General features: G+C 45.8%; 1 protein-coding gene across 8 annotated transcripts in view; it reads left to right on the plus strand.

Moving 5' to 3' along the window:
• Nucleotides 1-22,717, plus strand: part of SEMA4D (semaphorin 4D) — a 138,697-nt gene that overhangs the window by 18,971 nt on the left and 97,009 nt on the right. The window lies entirely within an intron of this gene.

Raw genomic sequence — 22,717 nt, forward strand, 5'->3', positions numbered from 1 at the left:
GGTATGTCTTCTCTGTGCCGTTTGCGCGCACGCACACACACACACACGCATGTACACACAGGTACACATACATAGGACATATAGATAGATGGTGGTTTCCCGAGGATGTGTTCATACCTTAGAAGGTTTTGCAGCTTGCTTTTTTCACTTGTCACTAGACATGTGTGCTCTACACTGCACTGTGAATCTTTGCACGAGTCTGTGAGGGTCATGTGCCTGTGTCCCTCACCTCGTGGTGGAAATTTAGGTGTCTGTCTAGTCTGTCACATCCTTTACAGTGTTTTTTTTGGTGTACCCCAATGAGTATTTATATAGGAGTCTACCCTCTGGAGAATGGAATGGCAACCCACTCCAGTTTTCTTGCTTTGAGAATTCCATGAACAAAGGAGCCTGGTGGGCTACGGGCTATGGGGTCGCAAAGAGTTGGACACGACTAAGTGACTAACACACACACACACACCCCACTGAGTATTTGTGTAGGAGTCTTAAAACCGAAATATTTGAGTCAGAGGGTGTATGTATTTTTAATTTTGACTGGAGTTGGTCGGGCTGTCTGCCAGGACAGCATTGTGCCCCTCAAGCTCACAAGGGCCTTTCTTCTCCCTCACCCACCCGGAGCATTTCTGGTGTGTTTAGTCCTGACCACTATGATCAGGAAAAGGGAAAGTCATGGGTCTATGACCCTATCGCTTGTTTGTGGTTTATTGGTGGTTTGCATTTTCTCTTTGAAACACCTAACCTTGGTCTTCACCTACTTCAGTAGAAATTGAGTTGTTTTTCTTTCACTGATTTTATTGATTTGGGGAATTTCTTTAATTTCAGAGTATTCTGGAAAAAAAAAAAGACTGTTTGAAAGCATTTTATCCATAAACTTTTCAGTAGTTACAGATGAACTTTGATTGGAGACCCGTGGGACCATCACCTGCTTTTTCGATTCATCTGGGGTATCCTGAGGGATCCATGGAGAAGGAAATGGCAACCCATTCCAGTATTCTTGCCTGGAGAATCCCAGGGACAGAGGAGCCTGGTGGGCTGCCGTCTGTGGGGTCACACACAGTCAGACATGACTGAAGCGACTTAGCAGCAGCAGCAGCAGCAGAGGAGTCCAAGCCTTTCGTGTCCATTGCTGTGGGACAGGCATCAATCAGCTTTGACTGTGCCAGTCTGGCCACCTGCCACAGGACAAGCAGTGGCTTCCATCAGTGCTGCTGCTGCTTAACTGCTTCAGTTGTGTCTGATTCTTTGCGACCCCATGGACTGTAACTTGCCAGGTTCCTCTATCCATGAGATTGTCCAGGCAAGAATGCTGAGTGGGTTGCCATGCCCTCCTCCGGGGGATCTTCCCCACCCAGAGATTGAATCTGTGTTTCTTATGTCTCCTGCATTTCAGGCAGATTCTTGACCGCTGAGCCACCAGGGAAGCCCAGTGCCCATGAATCAGTTCAGTTCAGTTCAGTCGCTCAGTCGTGTCCGACCCTCTGCGACCCCATGAACTGCAGCACGCCAGGCCTCCCTGTCCATCACAAACTCCCGGAGTCTACCCAAACCCACGTTCATCGAGTCGGTGATGCCATCCAACCATCTCATCCTCTGTCGTCCCCTTCTCCTCCCGCCCCCAATCCTACCCAGCATTAGGGTCTTTTCCAATGAGTCAACCCTTCGCATGTGGTGGCCAAAGTATTGCAGTTTCAGCTTCAACATCAGACCTTCCAATGAACACCCAGGATTGATCTCTTTTAGGATGGATTGATTAGATCTCCTTGCAGTCCAAGGGACTCTCAAGAGTCTTCTCCAACACCACAGTTCAAAAGCATCAATTCTTCGGCGCTCAGCTTTCTTCACCGTCCAACTCTCACATCCATACATGACCACTGAAAAAACCATAGCCTTGACTAGACGGACTTTTGTTGGCAAAGTAATGTCTCTGCTTTTCAATATGCTATCTAGGTTGGCCATAAGCTTCCTTCCAAGGAGTAAGCGTCTTTTAATTTCATGGCTGCAGTCACCATCATCAGTGATTCTGGAGCCCCAAAAAATAAAGTCTGACACTGTTTCCACTGTTTCCCCATCTATTTCCCATGGAGTGATGGGACCAGATGCCATGATCTTAGTTTTCTGAACGTTGAGCTTTAAGCCAACTTTTTCACTCTCCTCTTTCACCTTCATCAAGAGGCTCTTTAGTTCTTCTTCACTTTCTGCCATAAGGGTGGTGTCATCCGCATATCTGAGGTTATTGATATTTCTCCCGGCAATCTTGATTCCAGCTTGTGTTTCTTCCAGCCCAGCGTTTCTCATGATGTACTCTGCATATAAGTTAAATAAGCAGGGTGACAATATACAGCCTTGATGTACTCCTTTCCCTATTTGGAACCAGTCTGTTGTTCCATGTCCAGTTCTAACTGTTGCTTCCTGTCCTGCATACAGGTTTCTCAAGAGACAGGTCAGATGGTCTGGTATTCCCATGGGGCCCAAAAGAAATTGGTGATATTTGTAATTGGGTGTGTGTGTGTGTGCATGTATTCCTGAAAAAATGGTGCACAGTAGAACTGGAGGACTGCATTCCAAAAGCTTTCTTTGGATTTAGGAGTTCCTGCCCACTAAACGGCTTGTAGGACTAGTTTTCCATACATCATCTTGATAGTAATTTTAGCCAAATGATAAAACTCACCCCCCCCCACACACACACCCTCCACGCCTCTTGCTTCTCTGGAATGACAGTGCACAAGTGACAATTCATCACAGTGTCATAAGTAATGTAGCATGTTTTCCTAGAAGACAGTTATGTGCCCCAGCCAGATGCTGGGCTGTGTGTCCTTGATGATTTGCACACATGGCTTTCACGGGACCCTTCATAGGGTGCTGTGTGCTCATGGGAGGTCTTCTCTCCACTGTAAGGTTCTGCTCCAGAGTGGGGTGGCCCAGGCTGGGTGATATCTCGGAAGCTGTGTTCCAGATTGTATCAGTCAGGGTTTTCCAAGGAAACAGAACCAATGGGTTGTGGGGTGGGGAAGAGGGGGGGGGGTTATGTTAAGGACTTGGTCACGTGATTGGGGAGGCTGACAGGTCTGAAACCTGCAAGGTGAGCTGGAGACTCAAGTTGCCTGGAGGCAGAATTCCTCTTTCTTAAGGGGAGATCAGTATTTTTTCTACCAAGGCCATCAATATATTGGATGAGGCCCACCCACATTATGGAGGGTTATCTGCTTTACTCAGGGCTTCCCTGGTGACTCAGACCGTAAAGAATCTGCTTGCAATGCAAGAGACCCAGGTTCTCTCCCTGGGTCGGGAATATCCCCTGGAGGAGGGAATGCAACCCATTCCAATGTTCTTTCCTGGTTAATTGCATGGACAGAGGAGCCTGGGGGTGGCTGCAGTCTATGGGGTTGCAAAGAATCGGACAGGACTGATCAACACTTTCACTTTTCTGCTTTACTCAAAGTCTACCAACTTAAATGGTGATGTTATTCAAAACACTCCTTCACAGAAGCCTCTGGAATAGTTTGATCATTTATCTGGTCATCGTGCCCCAGCCAAGTTGACATGTAAAATTAATCATCCTGATCAACACCCCAAGTGCCTCAACCCCGTGGTGGGTTAGGTGTGTGCGCTTGCTTAGGATGTATAAGGATGAGGGATGACCTGCTCCGCGTGCAGGCGGGGCTTGTGTGTCATCTCCAGAGGCCATGGGGCCTGGCACCAGTGTGGAGGAAGGTGACATTTCTTGTATTCTGATGGCGTGGGGAGCGTGGCTCTGGCCTTGTGTGGGCTGAGCCCCGTGCTTGCTAACTTGAGGCCTCGTTGGGATTGCTCCTTCATTCCAGCACCTCTGTCCCCACACTTAGGGCTGAGCAAGCCCCTCAGTGCCGCTGGGGTTGATGCCTGTCGTCCTCTTTCTATGAAATGCTTCATTTCCTGGCATGGACACGGTGGAAGTATTTATTAGCTGAAAGGCTCGGAGCTCCGCATCCTGATATTTTCTTTTGTTGGCAGAAACCTTTGTTCAGCTCATGGTCTGGCCATCCTGTCCTGCCCTCCATGTCGCTGAAGTTGACCTGTCCGCCTGGCATGCTCTTATCAAGGCTCTTGGGCCGTCCTGTTAATTGGACGATAAATAATCACAGTGAGACAGAAGAAAAGCACAGCGGTGTCCTGGGGCAGGCTTGGCCTAGTCCTCAGGTTTACGTGGCCTTGGAAGTGACTTGCTTGGTGGATAAAGGCAGGGAGGCAGATAGGAGCACTGCAAGGTTCCCTTAATGAAGGAAGGAGGTTCTTTTTTGTTTCCATTAGGTGTGGTGTTTGAGGCTAGTGAATGAATGAATGGGAGAGTGGGCTGGTCCCAGAGGTTAGAAGGGATTAGGGTGGCAGATGGATGCCCGAAGGGCACAGGTGCCAGGCCTGCAACCCAGGGTCAGGAGGCAGTTTGTTGTTCAGTTGCTCAGTTGTGTCCAACTCTTTGTGACCCCATGGACTGCAGCACGCCAGGCTTCCCTGTCCTTCACCATCTCCCAGAGCTTGTCCAGACTCATGTTCGTTGAGTCATTGATGCCATCCAACCATCTTGTTCTTTGTCATCCGCTTCTCCTCCTGCCCTCAATCTTTACTAGCATCAGGGTCTTTTCTGATGAGTCGACTCCTCGCATCAGGTGGCCAAAGTGTTGGAGCTTCAGCTTCAGCATCAGTCCTTCCAATGAATATTCAGGGTTGATTTCCTCTAGGATTGACTAATTTGATCTCCTTGCAGTCCAAGGGACTCTCAAGAGTCTTCTCCAACACTACACTTTGAAAGCATTAATTCTTCAGCGCTCAGCCTTCTTTATGGTCCAACTCTCACATCTGTACATGCAGCAGGAGGTAATGTCAGTTCTGAGCCTGGCGTCGGCGTGTTTGGTGCCTTCCCAGCTACTGAGGCTCAGAGAGGGATGTCACTAGGATTTTGGGGACCTGCAGCCTCTCCTTGTTTCTGGGTGTGTGGGGCACAGTAAACCACCCCCAAGCCTTCGAAGCTTCCAAAGAAGCCCTCGTTATTTCTTAGTAGAGCGTGGCCTGCCTGGCAGCCAGGGGCATGCTTGAGGGTGTGGCTGCTCTGTGCTCAGGGGCCGGCAGGGCCTTTGCGGTGCCCCGAGGCTGACTCTCTCCCATCTGGGAGGCCAGCTGGGGTGCTGGAGAGCTGGCGCTGGAGATGCCCTGTGACAACAGCGAGTGCCAGAGCTGTGTGGCAGCTCCAGCCCCTACCCCGTCCCCACTCCCAGGCTCCAAAGCACCAGCTGCTTGTCTTGAAAGTATCTTCTGGAACTTCCTTGGGTGACCCAGTGGGGTGTCTGGAGTCTCCATACCTGGGACCCCCATGGGGCCCCCCAGTGACGGCCCTGAGACCAGATTGCTGTCTTAACACACTTGCAGAAAGGATAGCCAGGAGGAGTGTGTGTGTGTGTGTGTGTGTGTGTGTGTGTGTGTGTGTGCACACGTTCGTGCACGCAGACATGCTCAGTCTGGTCTGACTCTGCTACTGCGTGGACTGTAGCCCACTAGCCCACTAGGCTCCTCTGTCCATGGAATTTTCCAGGCAAGAATACTGGAGTGGGTTGTCATTTCCTCCTCCAGGGTATCTTCCTGACCCAGGGGTCGAACCCGCATCTCCTGCACTGGCAGGCAGGTTCTTTACCCACTGAGCCATCGGGAAAGCCCATGCCAGGAATAAACATTCTGCCTTTTTTCTCTTCTTTGAGGAAAGCATGTCTGTAGGTAAAGGGTTGGGAAACAGCTATTTGATCATTTTTTTAATTTTTCAGCCCCACCCGCAGTCAGGATGTTCTTGGAATCATAAAACTTGAAAGAGACGATGAAGTGTATGTAGTTTATGATCCACGTGTGCTGAAGGTTGTGTTCTGTGGGGAAGTTTAACGGTTAGAGGCTTAACCACAGAGAAAGAGAAACTAGTTCAAACACAGTTTACAGAGATTATTTACTGGGATCTTTCATCTGTGTACACAAGGGAATATTGTTAGCAATTAAGAACTTGGAAACATTTAGATCGGTTTTTATTTTATTTGTCCAGCGTAATCTTTGTGGTGTTTTTATTTGGATCAAAATGCCAATGATTTCTTGACTTAACCATCAACATAGAGTTTAAATGAAGGTTAATTACCATTTGAAATCTTGTGATACATACAGCTGCGTAAAAGAGTCAGATGGTGTTTATTTCTGGTGTTTATTGATGCTGGTGTTTAGAAGCTGCAATTTGCAGTTGGACAGCAGTCGGGTTCAGTCTGTTGGCAGCCAGTGGGAGTGGCGGAAGGCCTGTACCTAGAAGCTGCAGAGTGGCTGGAACTTTTCTGAAATGGAGTAGCATGGACCACACAGTACAACTGCCGGGGACCCAGAAACACTGCCGTGCGGCTCTAACTCCCTTCTCTCTCTGCCTGCTGGATTTCAAAGAGGAGATGAGGAACAAGGTCCAAACTTCTGTCACTGACTAATCGGGCCAGAGTCTCCTAGTCCTGTGTTACATGCCTGTCTATTTAAAGTTCTGGTCTGCCCAGGTATGGTTGAATATGCAAAATGCTTCTTCAGACTGTGGATGTATTTTACCAACTTTCTGGTTGCCTCTTGTGGGAAGCAAAAGCATAATTCTTTGAAAGTCCAAAGGATTGGACAGGATGACTCAGGGTCTCTGTCTGGTTCATGATCACAGTATGAACAGACTCTGTCCCACGGATGATGGAGCCTGTGTACACGGTTCATGTAGGGTAAGTCTGGAAGCCTCAAGCCAAACCAAACAGCATACATCTGCAGAGAGTGATCCGCAGTTAAAACTTCCTGCTTTTACAACTCTCTTTTATTATTTCCATACAAGTACACCTTTGTAAATCTACTTTTCTGATGAAAGTGTTTTAAAATAAAAGTTACCGTTTTAACCATTTTGAAGTGTCCGGTTCAGGCATTAAGTACCTTCGCTCTGTTGTGCAGCCATCACCGCCCTCCACCCCCAAAACATTTTCATTTTCCGAAACTGAAACTCCCCAATCCCCCTCCCCTAGCACTCACCATTCTACTTCTGTCTCTACGAATTTCACTATACTAGGCACCTCAAACAAATGGAATTATATAGAGTATTGCCCCTTTGTATCTGGCTAAGAGTAAAGGTGTTTTTAAAAACATTTGAGTCAAATTAATATAGTTCTTTTACTCTTTTTCCTTCATATTTTACATTATTTTACAGTGAAAATGATTATTTTGGTATATAGTTCTATGAGTTTAAATGCATGTATAGATTTGTGTAACCACTTCCACAGGATGGAATAATTCCATCCCCCCAAGTTCTTCTTGGTTCAGACAAACCTCAGAGATATTGCAAGTTCAGTTCCAGATGATTACAATACAGTGAATCTCCTGATAGAGCAAATCACATGAAATCGTTGCTTTCCAGGTGCATGTAAAAGTTATATTTACACTATACTGTAGTATATTAAGTGTGCGATCTCACTGTCTTAAAAAACAGTGTATACATACCTTAATTTATGCATTAAAATTTAATGCATTTAATAATTTATGCATTAAAATGCAGTATTTGTATCTTTTTTTAAGATTCCACGGATAAGAGATATCATGTGATATTTGTCTTTCTCTATCTGACTTAGTTCACTTAGTATGAAAATCTCCAGGTCCATCCCTGTTGCTGCAGATGGCATTATTTCATTCGTTTTAATGGTTGAATGCTATTCCATTGTATATAGGTACCACATCTTTGGGGCTTCCCTGGTGGCTCTGATGGTAAAGAATCTGCCTGCAATGCAGGAGACCTGCGTTTGATCCCTAGGTCGGTAAGGTCCCCTGGGAAAGGGAATAGCAACCCACTCCAGTATTCTTGCCTGGAGTATTCCAGATGAAAGGACAGAGGAGCTTGGCGGGCTCTGTCCATGGGTTTGTAAAGAGTCGAACACGACTGAGTGACTAACACACACAAGCCACATCTTTATCTTCAGCTGTTGATGGACGTTTAGATTGCTTTCATGTCTTGGGTATTGTAAACAGCAGTGTAATGAACATTGGGGTGCATGCATCCTTTTGAACCATATTATCCTCTGGATATATGCCCAGGAGTGAGATTGTTGGATTATATGGTAACTATGTTTTCAGTTTCTTAAGGGACCTCCATACTGTTTCCACAGCGGCTATACCAATTTGCATTCCCATGCACACCGTAGGAGGGTTCCCTTTTCTCCACACTCTTCAGCCTTTATTGTTTGTAGACTTCTTGATGATAGCCTTTCTGACTGGTGTGAAGTGATATCTCAATATAGTTTTGATTTGTGTTTCTCTCAATAATTAGTATTATTGAATATCTTTTATGTGCCTCTTGACCATCTGTATGTCTTCTTTGTATTGATAGAAATGTCTGTGTAGGTCTTCTGCCTAATAAATGAACTTATTTACATAACAGAAACAGACTCATTGACTTAAGAGAACAAACTTATGGTTACCAGGGGGAAAGAGTGGGGTGGGTGGGTAGTTAGAGAGTTTGGGATTGACACTGCTATATTTAAAGTAGGTAGCCAACAAGGACCTATTGTATAGCACAGGGAATTGTGCTCAACACTCTGATAACCTAAATGGGAAGAGAATTTGGAAAAGAATAGATACGTGTATACATATATAACTGAATCGCTTTGCTACATACCTAAAACAAACGCAACATTGTTAATCAACTATACTCCAATATAAAACAAAACTTACTAAAAATCTGTTTACAAAGGCAAAAAAAAATTACGACGAAAGAATGCTAACCATCATCTGAGCCTTCAGCAAGTTGTAGTAGTAACATCAGACATCACTGATCGTAGATCACCATAACAAATGCAGTGAAAATTGAAGTTTAAAATATTCTGAGAATTACCGAAATGTAACACCAAGACACGAAGTGAGCAAGTGCTGTTGGGAAAAATTGTGCCAGTAGACTTGCTCGAAGGAGGGTTGCTACAAACCTTCAATTTATAAAAAGCAGTATCTGCCAAGGGCAGTCAAATGAGGTATGCCTGTATTACCCTTTATGTTCACACCCTCTCATCACCACTGAAAACTGACTTAATCTGTCCTTGTAGTTTACTTGTTTATGAATGTCCTATAAGTGGAGCCAGAGAGTAGATAGCATATTAAGGTTGGCTTCTTTCCTGAGGATAACACCTTTGAGGCTCACTCAAGTTGTTGCATATATCGACATTTGATTCTTTTCTGGTCACTGAGTAGTATTCTCTTGTATGCTTACATGTTGCTGCCATAAATATTTGTTTGTTAGCTCTTCTGTGAAGGTATGGTTGCATTTACTTAGGATAAATACTCATGAATGAGATTTTTGGGCCACTTGGTAAGTGTATGTTTAACTTTATAAAAACCAGCAAAATATTTTCTGGAGTGTCTGTCTTGTTATATATTCGCACCAACAGCCGGTGAGAGTTCTAGTTGCTCCACATTCTCACCCATACTTGGCTTTGTTAATTGGTTTTTCATTGGAATATAGTTGACATAGTGCAGATTCTTTACCAACTGCACTACAAGGGAAACCCAAGTTACAGGTGTACAGTATAGTGATTCACTGTGTTTAAAGGTTACACTCCGTTTATAGTTCTTATAAAATATTGGCTGCATTCCCCAAGTTGTACAGTATATCCTTGTAGCTTATTTTATACCTGATATAGTAAGGTATTTATATTATTTTATACCTGATATAATAACGCACCTCTTAATCCCCTGTGCCTATCTTGCCCCTCCCTACTTCCCTCTCACCACTGGTAACCACTAATTTGTTCTCTATATCTGTGAGTCTGCTCCTTTTTTGTTATAATCACTAATTTGTTGTATTTTTAGATTCCATGCATAAGTGGTATCATACAGTATTTGTTTTTCTCTAACTTATTTCACTTGGCATAGTATCCTCCAAGTTTATTTATGTTGCTGCAAATGGCAAAGTTCCATTCTTTTTATGACTAATATTCCATTATACATACATACATAATACATATATATATATGTATTATATATATATATGTAAAACGTCGTGTTTATACATTCGTCTGTTGATGGACACTTAGGTTACTTCTGTAGCTTGACAGTTATAAATAATGTTGCTGTGAATACTGGGGAGCATGATCTTGTAGAACTAGTGATTTGGGGTTTTTTGGATATATAACCAAGAGTGAAATTTCTGGGTCATATGGTAATTCTGCTTTTGTTTTTTGAAAAGCTTCCATACTGTTTTCCACAGTGGCTGCACTATTTTTTTTAACCATCCTAATTTGCATACTGTGTGTCTCCTTGTGTTTTTAGTTTGCATTTCCTAGGGACTGATGGCATTAAATATTTTCTCATGAACTTATTTGCAGTCCCTGTATCCAGTTTGGTGAAGTATCTTGTATTTTATTGGGTTGATTTTTTTCTTCCTATTCAATTTTGGGAACTTTTCCTGAACATAAGTTCTTTGTCAGAGTTGGGGTTTTCAAATATTTTCTTCCAGTCTGCAACTTGTCTTTCAATTCTTGTAATAAGATTTTCACAGAAGGCAACATTTTAATAGTGATGAAGTTTGACTTACCAATTTACCATCATTCATAGGGAGTACATGGAAAGATGGTTCATTTTCTGTTAGTGATCTTGTATCCTGTGATTTTGCTAAACTGTCTTGTTAGTCTTGAGAGCTTTTTTGTTGTTGTTGTAGGTTCTTTGGAATTTTCAACAGAGGCAATCATGCTGTCTGTGAAAAGGCCATTATATTTCTTCCATGCTAATCTGTATACCTTTTATATATTTTTCTCACCTCATCCACTAGCCAGGGCTCCCGTACAGTGCTGAATAGAGGCAGTGTCAGCGGACATCTGCCTTGTCCCTGTCATTTGGGGAAAGCGTTCAGTCTTCCATCACTGAGTATCATGTTAGCTATAGGTTTCTTCGTAGATATTCATTAGTAGACTGTTGGGGTTCCCTTCTGTTGCTAGTTAGCTGAGAGTTATCATGATTGGATGCTGAATATTTTCAAATACTTTTTCGCCATAAATTGTTATGCTTTTGTGTTTTTTCTTCTGTAGATGGTTAATATGGTGATGATTTTACATATTGACCCAGCCTTGCATTCTGGGATAAACTCCATTTGGTTGTGGTATAACATTTATATATTGGCTTGGCCAAAAAGTCTGTTTAGGTCTTTCTGGAAGGTATTACAGAAAAACCCAAAAAAACTTTTTGATCAATCCAGTATATCACTGGATTCAATTTGCTGATATTTTGTTGAGGATTTTCGCATCGTGTTCACAAGGGATATTGGTCTGCAGTATTCTTGTGCTGTTTTTGCCTGGTTTTGTTATCGGGGTAATGCTGGCCTCATTTAAGTTGGGAAATGTTTTTTCCTCCTCTGTGTTTTGGAAGAGCTTATGTAGAATTGTGGAGAAGGAAATGGCAACCCACTCCTGTATTCTTGCCTGGAGAATTCCATGGAGAGAGGAGCCTGGTGGGCTCCAGTCCATGGGGTCACAAAGAGTAGGCGGACACGACTGAGCAATTATCACTATGTAGAATTGCTGTTATTTCTTAAATCGTTGGTAGAATTTGCTGATAAAATCATCTGGCCCTGGAGATAGCTGTTTCAAAAGGGTTTTTAACTATGAATCCTATTTTTAAAGTATCGTTCAGTTTGTGTATTTCATCACGGTGCATTGTGACAGTTTGTGGTGATTGAGAGATTGGATCATTCCCTCTACATTGTTGACTTTTCTTATAAGCATAGATGTTCATGGTGTTCCTTGTTATCCATTACTGTCTATCAGTCTGCAGTGATCACACCACTCTGTCCTGGTTCTGGTACTTGGGAACCAAGACCAGTGTCTGAAATGCAGCCTTTGTTGGGAGTGGGGCCAGCATCCTAGCTGAAGGCATTGCCCCATCTCCCTGACTGGATTCTTGGGGTACCCGTGGTATCCGGAGAGAGTAGCAAACGAGGTTTGTTCAGAGGAACATTAAAGCTTTGAAGCCTTGGGTCAGCATTTGGTGCCCGGGGTAGGAAGTTGATACACGGCACCCCAGTGACCTACACGTCTTCGTGTGTTTCCAGAAGTGTCAGTTTGCTGCCAGAGAGCAGTTTCACATGGCAGGGCAGGAGATGGGTGGTAGGAATCTCCCTAAAGGGTGGAAGAGATTCCCCTCTTGTTCGTGGTGTTTAAGGGGACAGTTCCGAGTGGTATGTCTGTTCAGTTCAGTTTGGTCGCTCAGTCGTGACCGACTCTTTGCAACCCCATGAATTGCAGCACACCAGGCCTCTTTGTCCATCACCAACTCCCGGAGTCTACCCAAACCCATATCCATCAAGTTTGTGATGCCATCCAACCATCTCATCCTCTGTCGTCCACTTCTCCTCCTGCCCCCAATCCTATCTAGCATTAGGGTCTTTTCCAATGAGTCAACTCTTCGCACGAGGTGGCCAAAGTATTGGAGTTTCAGCTTCAACATCAGTCCTTCCAATGAACACCTAGGACTGATCCCCTTTAGGATGGATTGACTGGATCTCCTTGCAGTCCAAGGGACTCTCAGTGTCTGTAGTACTAATTCATGTTTCTCCTGTTGCTAATCAAGGCCACAAATTGGGTCATCTTGAAAACCGTGGTAAATTAAGGCAAGTGGAGTGGTATGTTTTCAGTTCAGTTCAGTCGCTCAGTCGTGTCCGACTCTCTGCGACCCCATGAATTGCAGCACGCCAGGCCTCTCTGTCCATCACCAACTCCCGGAGTCTACCCAAATCCATGTTCATCGAGTCGGTGATGCCATCCAACCATCTCATTCTCTGTCGTCCCCTTCTCCTCCCGCCCCCAATCCTACCCAGCATTAGGGTCTTTTCCAATGAGTCAACCCTTCGCATGAGGTGGCCAAAGTGTTGGAGCTTCAGCTTCAACATCAAACCTTCCAATGAACACCCAGGATTGATCTCTTTTAGGATGGATTGATTGGATCTCCTTGCAGTCCAAGGGACTCTCAATAGTCTTCTCCCACACCACAGTTCAAAAGCATCAATTCTGCGGCACTCAGCTTTCTTCACCATCCAACTCTCACATCCATACATGACCACTGGAAAAACCATAGCCTTGACTAGACGGACTTTTGTTGGCAAAGTAATGTCTCTGCTTTTAAACATGCTATCTAGGTTGGCCATAACCTTCCTTCCAAGGAGTAAGCGTCTTTTAATTTCATGGCTGCAATCACCATCAGCAGTGATTCTGGAGCCCAAAAAAGTAAAGTCTGACACTGTTTCCACTGTTTCCCCATCTATTTCCATTGGAGTGATGGGACCAGATGCCATGATCTTAGTTTTCTGAACGTTGAGCTTTAAGCCAACTTTTTCACTCTCCTCTTCCTCTTTCACCTTCATCGAGAGGCTCTTTAGTTCTTCTTCACTTTCTGCCATAAGGGTGGTGTCATCCGCATATCTGAGGTTATTGATATTTCTCCCGGCAATCTTGATTCCAGCTTGTGTTTCTTCCAGCCCAGCGTTTCTCATGATGTACTCTGCATATAAGTTAAATAAGCAGGGTGACAATATACAGCCTTGACATACTCCTTTTCCTATTTGGAACCAGTCTGTTGTTCCATGTCCAGTTCTAACTGTTGCTTCCTGACCTGCATACAGGTGTTTCTCAGGAGACAGGTCAGATGGTCTGGTATTCCCATCTCTTTCAGAATTTTCCACAGTTTATTGTGATCCACACAGTCAAAGGCTTTGGCATAGTCAATAAAGCAGAAATAGATGTTTTTCTGGAACTCTCTTGCTTTTTCAATGATCCAGCGGATATTGGCAATTTGATCTCTGGTTCCTCTGCCTTTTCTAAAACCAGCTTGAACATCTGGAAGTTCACGGTTCATGTATTGCTGAAGCCTAGCTTGGAGAATTTTGAGCATTACTTTACTAGCATGTGAGATGAGTGCAATTGTGCGGTAGTTTGAGCATTCTTTAGCATTGCCTTTCTTTGGGATTGGAACAAAAACTGACCTTTCTAGTCCTGTGGCCACTGCTGAGTTTTCCAAATTTGCTGGCATATCGAGTGCAGCACTTTCACAGCATCACTTTTGAGGATTTGAAATAGCTCAACTGGAATTCCATCACCTCCACTAGCTTTGTTCGTAGTGATGCTTTCTAAGGCCCACTTGACTTCACATTCCAGGATGTCTGGCTCTAGGTGAGTGATCACACCATTGTGATTATCTGGGTCGTGAAGATCTTTTTTGTACAGTTCTTCTGTGTATTCTTGCCACCTCTTCTTAATATCTTCTGCTTCTGTTAGGTCCATACCATTTCTGTCCTTTATCGAGCCTATCTTTGCATGAAATGTTCCTTTGGTATCTCTAATTTTCTTGAAGAGGTCTCTAGTCTTTCCCAATCTGTTGTTTTCCTCTATTTGTTTGCACTGATCGCTGAGGAAGGCTTTCTTATCTCTCCTTGCTATTCTTTGGAACTCTGCATTCAGATGCGAATATCTTTCCTTTTCTCCTTTGCTTTTCGCTTCTCTTCTCTTCCCAGCTATCTGTAAGGCCTCCTCAGACAGCCATTTTGCTTTTTTGCATTTCTTTTCCATGGGGATTTTCTTGATCCCTGTCTCCTGTACAATGTCACGAACCTCTGTCCATAGTTCATCAGGCACTCTGTCTATCAGGTCTAGTCCCTTAAATCTATTTGTCACTTCCACTGTATACTCATAAGGGATTTGATCTAGGTCATACCTGAATGGTCTAGTGGTTTTCCCTACTTTCTTCAATTTAAGTCTGAATTTGGCAATAAGCAGTTCATGATCTGAGCCACAGTCTGCTCCTGGTCTTGTTTTTGCTGACTGTATAGAGCTTCTCCACCTTTGGCTGCAAAGAATATAATCAATCTGATTTCTGTGTTGACCATCTGGTGATGTCCACGTGTAGAGTCTTCTCTTGTGTTGTTGGAATAGGGTGTTTGCTATTACCAGTGCGTTCTCGTGGCAAAACTCTATTAACCTTTGCCCTGTATGTTTTAGTCAGAGGTTTAAGCAGAGATTGGTTGTTGTTTATTTGTCAAGGATGCAAGATAGTTGATAGCATATTCTTCTGTATGAGGCTTAATCTTCCTTTGTCACGAATCCTAAAGTACACGTTTTTAGAATGATGAAGGCTCTGGGGTTTGGGCTGCTGTAAAAAATGATGTAGACTGGGGTGGTTTCTAAGCAGCTGGTGTTTATTTCTCATAATTCTGAATGCTAGACATTTGAGATCAGGGTGCCAGAACGGTAGTTTGGGTTGTTGTTCAGTCGCTAAGTCGTGTCCGACTCTAGAGACCCCATAGACTGGGAACCTACCAGGCTCCTCTGTCCGTGGGATTCTCCAGGCAAGAATTCTGGAGTGGGTAGCCATTTCCTTCTCCAGGGGATCTTCCCGACCCAGGAATTGAATCCGGGTCTCCTGCATTGCAGGCAGCTTCTTTACCTACTGAGCTGCAAAGGAAGCTCAGGAAGTATAGAGGGGAGGGGAATTAAAGTCAGCCCCTCCTCCGAGGGAGTTGAGGTGTACATTCTTTTTAGCCCCCGCAGCCCTAGGCTCCTTTGGATCTGAATTGTAGGGACTGCATGCTGGCATGGTATCTTTCGTGAGATCCCAAGACCAGCTAGTTCTGAGGCTTCAGAAGATGGGCGGCCAGGCTGTGAGGGTGTGAAAGTGAGAGCTGTCCCGGGACTGTGTTCCCCATATCCTGTCCTCATCTGCATGTGGCTGCCAGGATAGAGGTGGACGTGGGTGGGGTATGGTGGGGAAGGTGTGCCCACTTCTTTTCACAGAGAGCCTTCAGCTCTGACAGCTGAGAGGGAGCACCCCTGTTAATTCTTTACTGTGGTGGTTAGCTCTGGAGATTAATCATTCCGTTCCTTTCCAGTTGTTTGCTGACATTTTAGTTTCTGTTCTGATTGCTCGTAAAAGAATAACAAACCCCCCTCTTTGGGCCATGTCTTCTGGAGCTTGTGGCTTGGAACCTAATAGTTACACAGGAACGAGAAGGCAGTGGGAGTGGGGCAGCATCCTTGCAGAAGGTTCCAGAAATGGATGTGGTATTCATGTGTGTCATCGTCACGTGAACCCAGCAAGGAGTCCTTGTGTCCTAGCAGTTACCTGCCTTGGTGTCATGTGAGAATTCACCTGAAAACATCCACCTTCAGGACTGCAGACCTGTGTCCTGTCTGGGGACTGGATATGGGGGTGTTGATTAATGAGCAAGAATCACAGTGAGAAGAGTGCAGTTTGGCTGTCATTGAGGGGTTCGTGCGTGTGTGTGACCTACTTGGGCCTTTAGACAGAAACGTGTACTCTCTCAACAAGACAGTGTGTGTTCTATGCAGGAGGAACCTCAGAATCCCTGGGTGGCCACTGACCTCTGAGGAATGGGCTGCTTGGTATCTGCGTGTCTGAACAGGGGTGTGCAGGCTGGCAGGGGTCTTGGGGTTGGGCATACCTGGGGTCAATACAGGTGTCTTCCTAGAGCAGTGATTCTTTTCAAAGGAGAGGGCCCAAGATAGCCCCCTCTCTCTGACCTTATAGGTTCTTAGGGATGTTTGAGAAACTGTGGCAAGACAGTTTGCCACATTCTTGTTTGGCAGGGAAAAAAAGGGCATTTCTGAAAGTGAATTGACATCCCCGTTCCTTATTTTCAAGACTGTGTGAGCACAGATCTACGTAGTAGTCACCGTGTATTTTCATTTGCATAAGGGGGAATCTTCTTATCATTCATCATTTTGTTGTGTAGGCTCCATTGGTTCATGCCCCAGGCAGCTGCGGTTCCCTCATGGGAATGTCCCACAGCCTGGGAGGGGGCGCTGCTGGGACACTGCCAGGCCTCTCACTGGACAGCAATGCTTTACTTGACATCAGGGGCAAGCCTCCTCCTCACTCCCAGCCCCCCAGATCTTCTCCCCATCGCCTACTCCCCTCTAGAAATGCAGGAGCCCTTCTTGACACAACTTCACCCTTCATTTCAGTCTGTCCCATTGCCCAGTCCTGAGCCCCCTTCCCTCCTGAATCTTATAGTTCCACTCTCCCTTCTGTTGTCTTTAGACTTTGGAATGAGCAGCCTTTGGATGGCATATTGGAACCTGTGGGGTTTGGCTGTCTTGATACAGCTTTGTAAGTTGTACCGAGTTGATAGCCATGCAAACAGTCCTCGCCTATAGACAGACAAATGGATTCTGTCCAGTGGCGGGGCAGTTGTCTTCCTCCTGTGGAAGAATCCAGTTTTGTGCCCATTGGAAGCTCATTTCAATTTCCTTTTTTATATTTATATAAATGTATATATATATTTTTATTAAGCTGAAGTTCACATAACATAATCTCAGCCACATCACAGTGAACAGCTCAGTGGCATTTAGGTCATTCACAGTGTGTATAACCACCACCTGTGTCATAGTTCTAAGAACTTTTAGTCACCCCAATAAGAAACCCTGTACCACTAAACAGTTACCCCCTTTCCTCCTCCCTCAGCCTACCCCATATAATCTGAGGTTCTTTGAGCGGCCAGCCCTTCTCACTGGGTGGTGCTGGTTTCCAGTGGCTTCTGGCACCTCCTGTCTGTCCTCTGTGGGATGCAGTGGGCTGGGGTTTTTTTTTTTAGAGTGAGAATTTGGTCGTGGAGAGCAGGTGAGCACTTCACACGTGGACTTTCCTGGTCTTGTCAGGGGCTCTTGGATGATATTTTGAAAAGAATTCATCTTTCTGGGCTGGCACTCTAGGCCCTGCCAGGTCAGTCAGCATGTATTGATTAATTATCACAAGTCCAGTTCTGTGTTGAGCAAGCCAAATGTTTTTAGCTGTGGAGAGGGTATAGTGCCAAGAACAGAAATACACTGAATAAAGAAATAAATCCCATACTTTTGGAGCCGCAGGCTTGTTTGATAGTCGTCAGCATCAGCTGAGGAGAGAGCAGGACTCTCACCCCCTGAGCACTCCGGGCCTCGTGGTAATGGCCAGGAGTTGGCCCAGCCTGCCCCCAGGAGCTGAGGACTCCCTGGCACCCCGTGTTCCTGGCAGACCTAAAGCACAACCTCAGAGTGTGAAGACTCATAACTGGCCCGAATCTTGGTCAGTTTTCCTCATGGGGCCCTCACTCCGGTGGAACCTCAGGTTTCAACCTGGCCCCCCATGACCATGGCTTTTCCCAGTCCCTCAGCCATGGGGAAGGGGCCTGTCCCTGCTGTCCAAAGCCAGCCGCAGTAAGCAGGTAGTTGTGACCTTGAGCAGAAAGGGGAAGGTCAAGACTTGATTGTGGGAAACCCCGGAGTAGTCCTGTTGAACAAAGACAAACCCCTGTCCTTAGAGGGGGCTGGATTGTTAGACCAAAGATGGCTGGTGTGAGCCCAAGATTTCCAATTCAGGACAGGCTGTTGGTGCTTTTGTAAATGGCCAAGGATGGCTCTCCACTGAAGGTATTGTTGGCTTGGTTGGTGTTATTTTTTTGAGGGGGTGCTCATCTTTTCCATATTTTAATCTCATAATCAAAAGCATCCAATTATATGATTTTGAGATCAAAGAGATGTATAAAAACAAATCCCTATCACTTACAAACAAGTCAACGATAGTTGACTTGTTTGTAAGTGATAGGGATTTGTTGTTTTCTGTTGACTGATACTTTGGGGCATTTTCACTCCTTCAGATTTAAGGCATTGCATCACTGTACCAAAAAATGCTGTTTTGTAAAGAAAACACAGCTCTCATATTACATGAGTTATCCCAAGGAAACAACATCTCCGTGTCCTGTCAGATGGCTGTTTGTTGCCACTCACATCAGTGTTGTCACCAGGGGAGAGCATGGGGTCCCCTTCCTTCAGAGTCCCCTTCCCTTGGAGTCCCCACTTCTCTGCATCAACCAGATTATGAGTTTTCTATCATAAAAAAAAATGCGTGGCTAACGATGTTTCTGTGAGGAATTATGGCACCGTATCTAAGTTTAGGAGGGAAGTTAGTGGGATGTCCCAACATCTGTGTTCATGAGAAATCAAGCTTCCTAGAATTTGTAGCACAGTGGTGCGGAGCAGTTCCTAAGCACTTCCCTTTGGCTACGCAGAGAACATCCCTGCCGGGGGGTGGAGTGTGTGTATGATGTCAGCACCTAGCTCTGCAGTTTGGATTTCAGCAAAGCCTGAGAGCTTCCCTTGCTAAAACCCAAACCTAGTCTAATCAACTGAAAGCAGTTTGCCAAAATGCATCCTACCTTTCTGTTAAATCTGATTCGTTAATTCGTTTGTTACTGAAGAAACACACGCTGATCCCAGGACTTTCTCCATGGTTTGTACACTGTGGTTTTCTATCCATATGCTGCTCTCTGGGTGGGAACAAAACTCAGATGGATGCAACTTTCAGAAGTTTATTTTGATGGCTTTTCTCATGTGTTGCCATGCCTTGGGTAGGGCAGTGGGTGTCCCCATTGCCTCCTGGATTGGCTGAGGAGATGTGACTCAAAACCACAGCAGTCCAGAAAGACCATACCCACACTTTGGCGCCAACCTGGTCCTTTAGATACTCTCATTTAATCCTCTCTTTGGGGATGTTTTCTGTTTTTATGCTATCAAGAGGCTACTGGATGAGAACTTCTGTGTGTGAATACAAGATGAGAACATAGTTACCTGTAGCTACCATTGATTTGCAAGTTTCCGGATGTTGCTTCTAGAAAAGACTTCCTGTTGACACTGGGAAGGGGCCCACACCTCCTCGCCACCTGTGAACCTTATCTTTTTTGTTTTTGTTACTTGTAGGGGGATAATGGCATCTTGTGTTAATTTGTATTTTTCTGATCAGCAGTGAGGTGAGCATTTCCTTTCACACATTTGGTAGCAGCATATTTAGAAAGAGTGGTGGTGGTGGTGGTGAAGTCACCAAGTGGTGTCTGACTCTTGTGACCCCATGGAAGGGTTCTCTGTCCATGGGATTCTCCAGGAAAGAATACTGAATGGGTTGCCATTCTTTAGGGGATCTTCTTGACCCAGGAATTGAAGCCAGGTCTCCTGCATTGCAGGCAGATTCTTTACTGATTGAAAGAGAATCTTTCCCGTTCAGTAGAGCAGTGGAGGTTCAGCAGTGAGCCCCGCCCGCTACCCCTTCACCCCCCGCTGGAAGAACGAAAGTAAGCATTTGTTGGTGGTGGAAGTGTTCCCCACCCAGAACTTCTCTACCTGCAGGGGTGTGGGGAGCAGGGGGCCTGGATTCACTGTGTGTTATGCTTTGGATGGCCCCATGGAGACCTGCCCACCTCCTGGAGGGGTATCAGCTTAAGCAAAAGGTTCCGTGCACTGTGGTTGTTGTTTGTTTGTTTGTTTTTAACATTTTATTCATGTGTCTGTGCCATGTCTTAGTTGCATTGTGCAGGATATTTAGTTGCAGCACGTGAATTCTTAGTTGTGGCACGTGGGATCTGGTTCCCTGAGCAGGGATTGAACCTGGGCCCCCTGCATTGGGAGCACAGTCTTAGCCACTGGATCACCAGGGAAGTTCCTGTGTGCTGTGCGTGATGTTTCCAAGGAAGCGCAGAGTTTCCGTAGTGAACGGGACACCAGACGTGCGTGAGTGGTCTGATTTTCCTTGATGTCGCTTCCCCCTGTTTCTCTTGCTCGCCAGCCCCCAGAAGCATCTGTGACTTAAGGTCTCAGACACGCTTCTGAGCTGCTTCTCGAACCAATCCCTGTTTGTATTTTGAGCCAGAACTAGTGGGGCCTTAGGGAACCCTGAGAGTCTTCAGGAAGGTGGAAATCAGAGGTCTCACCTGTCCATCAGATCCACGTGTTTTGGGCTTCAGGTCATTTGTAACCAGTTGTCGAAGGAAAATCAAAGCCAGACTTAGTAGTCTTTATTTGAAAGGATTATTGTGGGGGAGCCAGGGAGGGAGAGAGATGTGTGGGGGACAGATGTTGCCGTGGAGAGATGTGTGACCATGGTAGGCACATCAGGAATCAGGCACGCTGGGCTTTTCCTCTATAGGGAGGTGTAGACAGTCGGTAAGACCCAGGTGTGGGGCCGTGGGATGAAGAGCGAGGGGTGATAGATTGGAGGATGTGTCCCCCAAGGCTGGCCTGTTCTCAGGGGGGCTGTCTGAGGGCTGTGGGTCGAGGGAGGCCTGGGGGAAGAAGAGAAGCTGAACCAGAGTCGGGTGACAAGTGTTTCATTCCGGTTGATCTGTGGGGATGACCTTTCAGCCCATCCTGGACGAGGCCCTGAATGGAATTAGGGGGCCTGTGTCTCACCTTGTCTCAGGTGAACGTGGCTTCCATCTTGTCTGAGTCCTGTGCAGTGAGCCCTTCCTGCATCACAGAGGGACGGGGACGGTCTACCTGCCGACTGCAGGGCTGGGTGCAATCAAGTCTTCCAGGCAGAGCTCTGCAGGGCATGGTCTGTCGTGGTGGCAGACAGTGGCTGCTTGGACTCTGTGCTGCAACCACCTGGGGACTGAAACCTCAGCCTGCCCCGCTCAGGCCTTTCCCACAGGGACCTGCTTCCAGGGGAGGCAAATCTGAACTGGGCTGTGATGGACTGGAAGGACCTGCCGCACACAGGAGTGGCTCTGGGGACAGAGGGCCAGGTGAGGGGGCGCTGACCATCTGCAGTATTGGGTCTACCCGCTGCACCGTTGGGCTTGGTCAGCGGGGTTGGGGTTGTGGAAGGAAGGAGCGCCTGCAAAGGGCCTCCTCAGCATCTTGCTCCTCCTCAGCTCTGATTGGGGAACAGTTAAAGTAGGCCCACCCTGTTTTTAAGGTTATTAAAGTGAAAGTGTTAGTCGCTCAGTCATGTCCAGCTCTTTGCGACCCTATGGACTGTACCGCACCAGGCTCCTCTGTCCATGGGATTCTCCAGGCAAGAATAGTGGAGTAGGGTGCCATTTCCTTCTTCAGGGGATCTTTCCAACCCAGGGATCAAACCTAGGTCTCCTGCACTGAGGCAGATTCTTTTACCATCTGAGCCATCAGGGAAGCCTTAATGAGAAGCTCTAGTCTCCAGACAAGAATACTGGAGTGGGTAGCCTATTCCTTTCTTCACTCTCACAAATTCCAGAACTGTTTTGGTTTCTTCCTTTCTTTTTTCTCACTTTGACTCTCCCCCTCTTCCTCCCTCTTTTCTTTTTTTCTGATTTTGGTTTTTACATACACATGTGCTTAGTCACTCAGTTGTGTCGACTCTTTGCGACCCCATGGACTGTAGCCCTCCAGGCTCCTCTGTCCATGGGGATTCTCCAGGCAAGAATACTGGAGTGGGTTGCCATGACCTCTTCCAGGGGATCTTTCCAGCCCAGGAATTGAACCCAGGTCTCCTGCATTGCAGACTGATTCTTTAATGTCTAAGCCACGAGGGAAGCCCAAGAATACTGGAGTAGGTAGCCTATCCCTCCTCCAGGGGATCTTCCCAGCCCAGGAAATGAACCAGGTTCTCCTGCATCGCAGGCAGATTTTTTACCAGCTGAGCTACCAGGGAAACCCTTTTACATCCATAACTCATTTTAAAACTTCAGTTCAGCTCAGTCACTCAGTCGTGTCCAACTCTTTGTGACCCCCATGGACTGCAGCACGCCAGGCTTCCCTGCCGATTTAAACATTAAACAATTTAAACATTGTTAAATTCTTTTTTAAAAATGAAAATTTAAACACTGTTGAAATACTGACCTTGAACTCACCCACAGTTTCTTACTATACGATTCTACATTAGG

Source organism: Giraffa tippelskirchi, chromosome 1, assembly GCF_054371585.1.
Source record: "Giraffa tippelskirchi isolate mGirTip1 chromosome 1, T2T-mGirTip1v1.2.pri, whole genome shotgun sequence".
In the NCBI taxonomy this organism is placed as follows: Eukaryota; Metazoa; Chordata; class Mammalia; order Artiodactyla; family Giraffidae; genus Giraffa; species Giraffa tippelskirchi.